The sequence below is a fragment of the Myotis davidii genome, unplaced genomic scaffold, assembly GCF_000327345.1.
Source record: "Myotis davidii unplaced genomic scaffold, ASM32734v1 scaffold967, whole genome shotgun sequence".
Classification (NCBI taxonomy): domain Eukaryota; kingdom Metazoa; phylum Chordata; class Mammalia; order Chiroptera; family Vespertilionidae; genus Myotis; species Myotis davidii.
In genome coordinates this window covers 3,682,263-3,689,861 of record NW_006383014.1, presented here as the reverse complement: position 1 = coordinate 3,689,861, position 7,599 = coordinate 3,682,263, and positions in this window count along the sequence as shown.

Sequence of the window (7,599 nt, the reverse complement as noted above, 5' to 3'; positions counted from 1 at the left end):
ATCCAACATTTGAAAATTATTTAATTTTTTTTTAAACTTGAGGTAACAATGCATACATCCTTAGTGTTAATGGGTGAGATAGTTGTATTCAAATGCTTAACTAAGCCAAGGGCAAATAATAGGTCGGTAAGTTCCTTTTTTATTTCTCCTGGAAGCAGTCCCAGAAACCCGAAGCCCCAGTAGGAGGCTCTGTCATTCACCTTTAGCAGGGTTATGGTGAAATAAGAGATGGAACAAGGGTCTATGTAAGTTAAGAAATTGTCACCTGATTATATACTTGAAAAATGATTACATTTACAAACAAATGTATTTCATTTTCAAATGAATCAACACAAATTTGTTGATATCTGATTAAAAATCATTAGGTAGCCCTAGCTGGTTTGGCTCAGTGGATAGTGTATTGGCCTGCGGACTGAAGGGTCCCAGCTTCCATTCCAGTCAAGGGCACATGCCCAGGTTGCGGGCTTGATCCCCAGTGTGGGGTGTGCAGGAGGCAGCCTATCAATGATTCTCTCTCATCATTGATGTTTCTCTCTCTCTCTCTCTCTCTCCCTCATTCTTCCTCTCTGAAATCAATAAAGAATATTAATAAAATCATTAGATAATAGTTAAGAAAGAACAATTGGTCACTAGGTGAAAGAGCTTTTATGGGGCCGAGGCAGGGTAGGAGGGTGACCACAACAGAGTTCACTTATTTCAAAGTTGTTAAAGTTTGTTTTATTTTTGTTTTCCCAGTATTTTTGATTTCTTGAAATATTTTATTTCTTACAAAATAGAAAATAATGCATAAGAATATTAATCATTCCTTTAAAAAATCAAAATGAACTAAAATAAATGTCATGCTGATACAGAAAACATCTAATATAAATGAGGCTTATTAAAATGTATATTTGTTTGGAGTCTACTTTAGTTGTATACTTTTTTCAGTGGGAGCTCTAGAGGAATATGACATTTTATATCATTACCTAAGTTTGTGAGCTCTTTGTGACATTTATTCTAATAGGGTAATTAAGAAATCTCTGTGAAATGCATGTTTAAATTGGTGGCTAAAAACTGTATTTTGAGATTTTGTGATCTTGTCTTAATTCTCTGAAACAAATCTTCTTATATATACTAGGAAACCTGTAGCCAATCTTCTTCACCATCAACATTTGTACACATTTCTGTGAAGCAGTGGAGCAACAATAAGGAATAGAATTTTGCTGGAAAGTCTGTCAAACTCATTGTAAGCGTCTTCTCTATCCCAGAAGTGGTGCTGTGCTCATGTAGACCCAATCAGAGACATGATGGCCCTGTGTGTGCTGCGCATCGTGTGTGTGTTTATGCATAAACATGACTAATTAATAAAAATGGATCTTTCAAGTTAAACAGAGTTATCACATAATTATACGGAAATTAATTATCCTATTAGAATTCCAGTGAAGAACTCAGTTTCTCTTTTTTCTCTCTCCTGCTGCTTCCTTGCGCATTAACCCTTTAATAAAACATAACATCATAACATTTTATTAAGTATTTTTTCCATAAGGAATGTATGCATTTCTTATGTGTTAGTGGAAGTTACATATAATAGGTAAATAAATCAGTTTTGACTTAAATTAATAATGACTGTTGAGCCCTGGCCAATGTAGCTTAATGGTTACACATTGGCCTGAGGACCAAAGGGCATGTACTTGGGTTGCAGATTTGTTCCCCTGCCCAGGTCCTGGTGTGTACGGGAGGCAATCAATCGATGTGTCTCTCTCACATCAATGTTTCTCTCTTTCCCCCTTCCGCCCTCCCTTTCACTCTCTCTGAAATCTCAATGGAAAAAAATATCCTCTGGTGAACAAAACAAAAACAAACAAAAATGACTGTTGAGCCCTGGCCAGTGTGCTCAGTTGGTTGAGCATTGTCCTCTGCACCCAAAGGTTGCCAGTTCAATTCCTCATCCAGAGTCAGGGCAGCAATCTCTCTCTCTCTCTCTGTCTCTCTCTCTGTCTCTCTCTCTCTCTCTCTCTCTCTCTCTCTCTATATATATATATATATATATATATACATACACATATATATACACACATACACAAATATATATATATACACATACATATATATGTTAAAAATATATATATGTTAACATATATATGTTAAAAAATTACTGTTTATCCTTTTCATAGTATTTGTCATCATTTCCCCATCCTACTTCCTTCTTCCTTTCTCCCCTTTTTCCTTATTCCCTTTTCCTTAAGGCCTTCCTTGATTCTTTGCCTTCCTCAAATTCATTTTTTTCTTGCCCAATACCAATATCCCTTTTGTTTCTGATAATCATACCCTGATTTTTCCCTGGAGAACTACTTTTCTTTCATTCTCAGTAAATGTGATTGGGAGAAGCTTATTTCCACCCAGAATGTAAGATTAACCGAAACTTTCCTCTTTATAGTGACTGCCTAAGTATTGGGCATATAACCTAATTTTGGATGATTGAATCCATGAAGAATTAATTGTGGAATTCTTGCTGGACTCATGAGGTAAAAAATTGTCCCCTATAGAATTCCTAGCAATGGGAAATAAATGTTTACAGGTGCTAGATAAGGCCCCAGATAAAGCCAACAGAAACTACCATAGCGATAGAATAAGAGAAAATCGTGTAATCATTGCTTTACTTTTTCCTCAGGACTTTTCAATGATCTGAGATAAATTTCTCTTTTATTGTTTAAGCCATTGTGCATAGTTTTATTTTCTACCTTTTTTTTAGGACTAAATGACTAACTATGAAATAAAAGATTCTGAACAGTGCCATCCATTCTCATAGAAATCAGGACTTCATTTACTCTTTTAGGAAGCAGGAAGGCTAATTATATGAAATCAAGTGATCTTATTTGATGGTTCCAACATAACAGCTCAAGAAAAGAGTGAGGAAGTTAGGAATAAGGTTATGAATACATCAGAATAAGAATAAGGATACATTAGTTTTTTAATGGTACTTTATGTTTATTTTTTTTATCCTTTCCCTATACAACTCTGCTGTGAATTGTAATTTAACTATGAGGATAAAGTAAGGAGTCACACACTTCCTTTTTAAATGTTCTAGGACTTCTAGTGAAATGCTCTTTTCACATTATAACCCATCATTTAAAATCCTATGTACTCACTACTGAATAAACTGCTAACTTAGGCTAATCTAGAAGTAATTTGTTTAGTACTTCTCTTTTGAAATGTAAGCAGATGAGACAGTTGCCTATAAGTATCAAAATGATCAAAAAGAGTTATTCAGGAATGCTCCAATGATACTGAAAAGCTTCATTGTCTGAAAGTTCACAAAATAAGACATATTAACTTCATGTCAGGAATAAAATATTTCAATTACAAATGATATTTTAGAGCTTACTATTGGTGGCAGTTGTAGGGACAATTTAAGAATTCTAATTAAAGCTATGTGAAGCAAATAAAACCTATACCAGATTCTTCCATCTCATGCAGTTTCTACCTATTAAAGACAGAAAAGGATCAAAAATCATTTTTAATCTAAACCAAGAACAGGTTTATTTACCTATTGCATGCAACTTCCACTAATAACATAAGGGATGCACACATAGATTGTGCAATGCAGGATCCAAATGTACAACACTGGCAGTGTGTGTGATAATTACTGACAAGAATTAATCAGCATTCCTCATGTCATACACAATGCAGTTAGATTAGAAACAGCAAATCTGTTCAAGTAATGCAAACAAGTCGCATAAGAGGCTAAATAAGTAAAAGTATATCATCAGCCATGACTCAAATTACATCTTTAAATTGTGTGCCAGCTTCCTTTAAATTAGCCATGTAGAACTTGTTCTCAGACAGACTTTATAAATTGGAAAGTACTACATCTTCTCAGATTCACAATTTTTTTCTGGTATGGGAATACATGTAATAAGGAAGCATGTAAATTAACTCTTACGTGATGCAACAGGTACAGTGCTGTGGATACTTATGTGATGGTGGAATCTGTTGATAAACTTCAGAAGTTCTACAGCCATCCAAGGTGACAATGTTGACCAAGCTCCCAAAGAATATTGTAGCTTTATTGCTAAATTCTTTCCAACCCAGTTTCTTTCAGCCTTGACATTTCCTAAGATTCTCACCATTTTCTACCAAACTCTAAAATCAATCAGCTCTGTTATGTTTGTATTTTTTTTTGTTCTGAATATATTGAGGGTCCTTGGGATTTTAATGGACTGGAATAATTAACATTCAGTTCTTTCAGTTTTGTAGCTACTCCTTGTCTAGTCCTCAGCACACTGGTGAAGACTCAGTGGTGAACTTATGGTCTGTAGAGATTTCTGTCAAATGGTAGGCTTGAAACTGAAATGTTGGTATAAAGAAATTCTGGGACAAAATTATTTCTTTCCCATACAAAATATAAAGAAACACTTCTAAACGTGCTCCTTGTAATCCACTTAGGCTATTAATGAAAATGTGTATGACTACTCTATAAAGAACCAAGGGTAAAGGAACAGAAAGTATTAAGAGGTTTGCACTATAATATCTTCATAATCATGAGCCAACATTTTCCTTTGTGAGCGAAAGTGTGGGGAAATCTGAAATCTCACAATTTGTTTCTGTGACTGAGTCAACTAAACTTAATCCCAATTTGTAGTTTTGACATCTATTCACTTTCTGCTCAAACATTTTAGTCCCTGGAGATGTTAAATAAGAGAAAATGGTTTCATCTTCTTTAATAGAATTGCCAACAAAATATATATGAACAGAAGAATGAAATATGTTATACTAAATACAGTATAATTATGCTTAAATTTTAATGCAATAATTCTGATCAGAATTAAACTTCTAATTTGATGTATTTATATTTGTGTTAGCAGAAAAGATTGTTATATGTAACTATTAGAATATTTTTGAATAAACTTACAAGCTTTCGTGTGCAATGGAGATGGGATAAATTGAGAGGGAGGAATAGTCACCTGTGTTTGAAGAGTAAGGATTGGGATAACTAAAGGCCAAAAGATTATCGCCGAGACCAGTTTGGCTCAGTGGATAGAGCGTCGGCCTGCGGACTGAAAGATCCCAGGTTCGATTCTGGTCAAGGGCATGTACCTGGGTTGCGGGCACATCCTCAGTAGGAGATGTGCAAGAGGCAGCTGATCGATATTTCTCTCTCATCGATGTTTCTAACTCTCTATTACTCTCCCTTCCTCTATGTAAAAAATCAATAAAATATATTTTTTTTAAAAAAAAGATTATGGGCCATTGGGAAGAAAGGGAAATAGAAGAATTTACCTGCAGAATTTTTCCTGGGTTTTCATTTCTTCTATATTGTGGTCAGTGTGGGAGGTGGACAGTAATCAAATCATGATTAGATTGAAGGTAAAAGTACAACTGCTATAGGTGACTCCCAAATCTGTCCTTGCCTTTTCTCTCCCTATCTATCCACACTCACTCTTTTGATAATCTCATCCAGGCTCATTATTTTTTAAATATCATCTATATCCCCAGGTTAAAAGTCTACTTTGAATTCTTGAGTCTGCAGGCCGACACTCTATCCACTGAGCCAAACCGGTTAGGGCTGCTTGTCATCTTTACTTGAAGATTTGAGAAGAAGCTTAAATTTGATATGTTCAGTCTTTTCCATTATTAATTGGCAACTTTACTTTCCACTTATTCACATTAAAAACACTGGAGATTCCTGCCTGTCTACAAATTCTATTTCCTTTGTTTTAAACTACATGTTGAATTTAATCTCTTCTTACAACCTTTCACTGCTACCACTCTGGTTCCACCATCTTTTTTTCACTTGGATCATGGCAATGGCCTCCTGAAACTGGTCCCCCTTCCTCCATTCTTGACCTTCAATAGTCTATTCTCCACATAGTAGCCAAAGCAGTCTTTTTGTAATATATATTGGTTCATGTCTCCCTCTAATTGAACCCTACAAAGACTTTCTTTCTCACTTTGAGTAAAAGTCAAAGTCCTTAACAGGACACTACATAATCTTGTCTCTCTTACTTCTTTAACTGTTTCCTACTATTCTCTCTTACCAGTTGCACTGCAGACATAATGGGCTTCATGCTGGTCCTTACAAATTCCAGGCTCATTCTTGTCTCAAAGTCCTTGTACTTGCTATTCCCTTTGACTAGTAGGCTGTTTCCAAGATATCCATATGGCTTACTTACTTCCTTGCCTCCTTGGGGTCTTACTTCAATTGTTACCGTCTCAGTTAGGCTTTCCCTAAACTACCCATTTAAAATTCCAATTCTCTTCATCATCCTGTCACCCCATTAGTATTCCTAATCTTCTTTTTCCTCCTTATCTATAGTAATAAAAGGGTAATATGCTAATTAGACCAGATAGACGCCTTCCAGAGTCTTCAGGACGTCCTTCCAGACAAAGCCACGGCAACTGCGAGGGCTGAGGACAGGTGGCTGCAGCAGCCAGCAATGACAGCAGCAGCAGCCTTCTGTTGATTGGCCCGGTCACCTCCCACAAAGGGAGGAGTGGGCCTAAGCCATCAGTAGGACATCCCCTGAAGGATCCCAAACTGTGAGAGGGGCAGGCCAGGCTAAAGGACCCCCCCAGTGCATGAATGTTTTTGCACCAGGCCTCTAGTATTAGCATAATAGCATATATTACCATGTGATGTTTGTATGTCTTTCTTTACTTGCTTCTGAACTCTTTCCACTAGAACACAAAAAACTCTATGGAGGCAGAGATTTGTGTCTTACTTGTATATGAATATACTAGAGGCCCAGTGCACAAAATTCTTGCACAGGGGGAGGGGGTCCCTCAACTTAGCCTGCATCCTTTCCAATCCAGGACTCCTCGGGGGATGGCTGACTGCCTCTCGCAATCTGGGACCACTGGCTCCTAACTGCTTGCTTGCCTGCCTGATCGCCCCTAACCACCTCTGCCTGCCTTCCTGATTAGCCCCTAACTGTTCCCATACCAGCCCGATCACTCCTAACTGCTCCTCTGCTGGTATGATTGCCCTTAACTGCCTCTGCCTCACCCCACACCTGGGACCCAGGATTTCCTCCTCTGGCCAAAGGCACACGGGACCCAGATCAGCTTCACCAGGGCTGGCTGCAGCCCCAGAGGACCTCGGCTTCACCCAGGCTGCAGCCACAGGTGCTGGTGCCTGGGACTGCGGGGCAGGTAGTTTGTCCTTCTCCCAGGCCACAGGTGCAGACACAGGTGTAGATGCAGCCACTGTCACCTGGGACCATGGGGACCATGGAGCATGCGGATTTTCCCTCTCCCAGGTTGCAGGCACAGGCACAGCTGCTGGTGCCCAGGACCACAGGGTGGGTAGCTTATCCATCTTCCAAGGTGCAGGCGCAGCTGCTGTTGCCCGGGACTGTGGAGCGAGTGGCTTGTCCCTCTCCTAGGCTGCAGCCTGACTGGTCCCCATTCCTCTCTTGTGAGCTCATTTGTGCCTGGCTGGTCCCCTTATTCTCTCATGAGCTCATTTGTGCCTGGCTGGTCCCCATTCCTCTCTCCCCAGTGTTGAGTGTCTGAGCCATTATGGCATGACAGAGTGAGGGCCTGACGACCATTTGCATATTAACTCTTTATTATATAGGATTCTAGTTGCCTAGATTGGTGAAGAGCACATAAAAATTG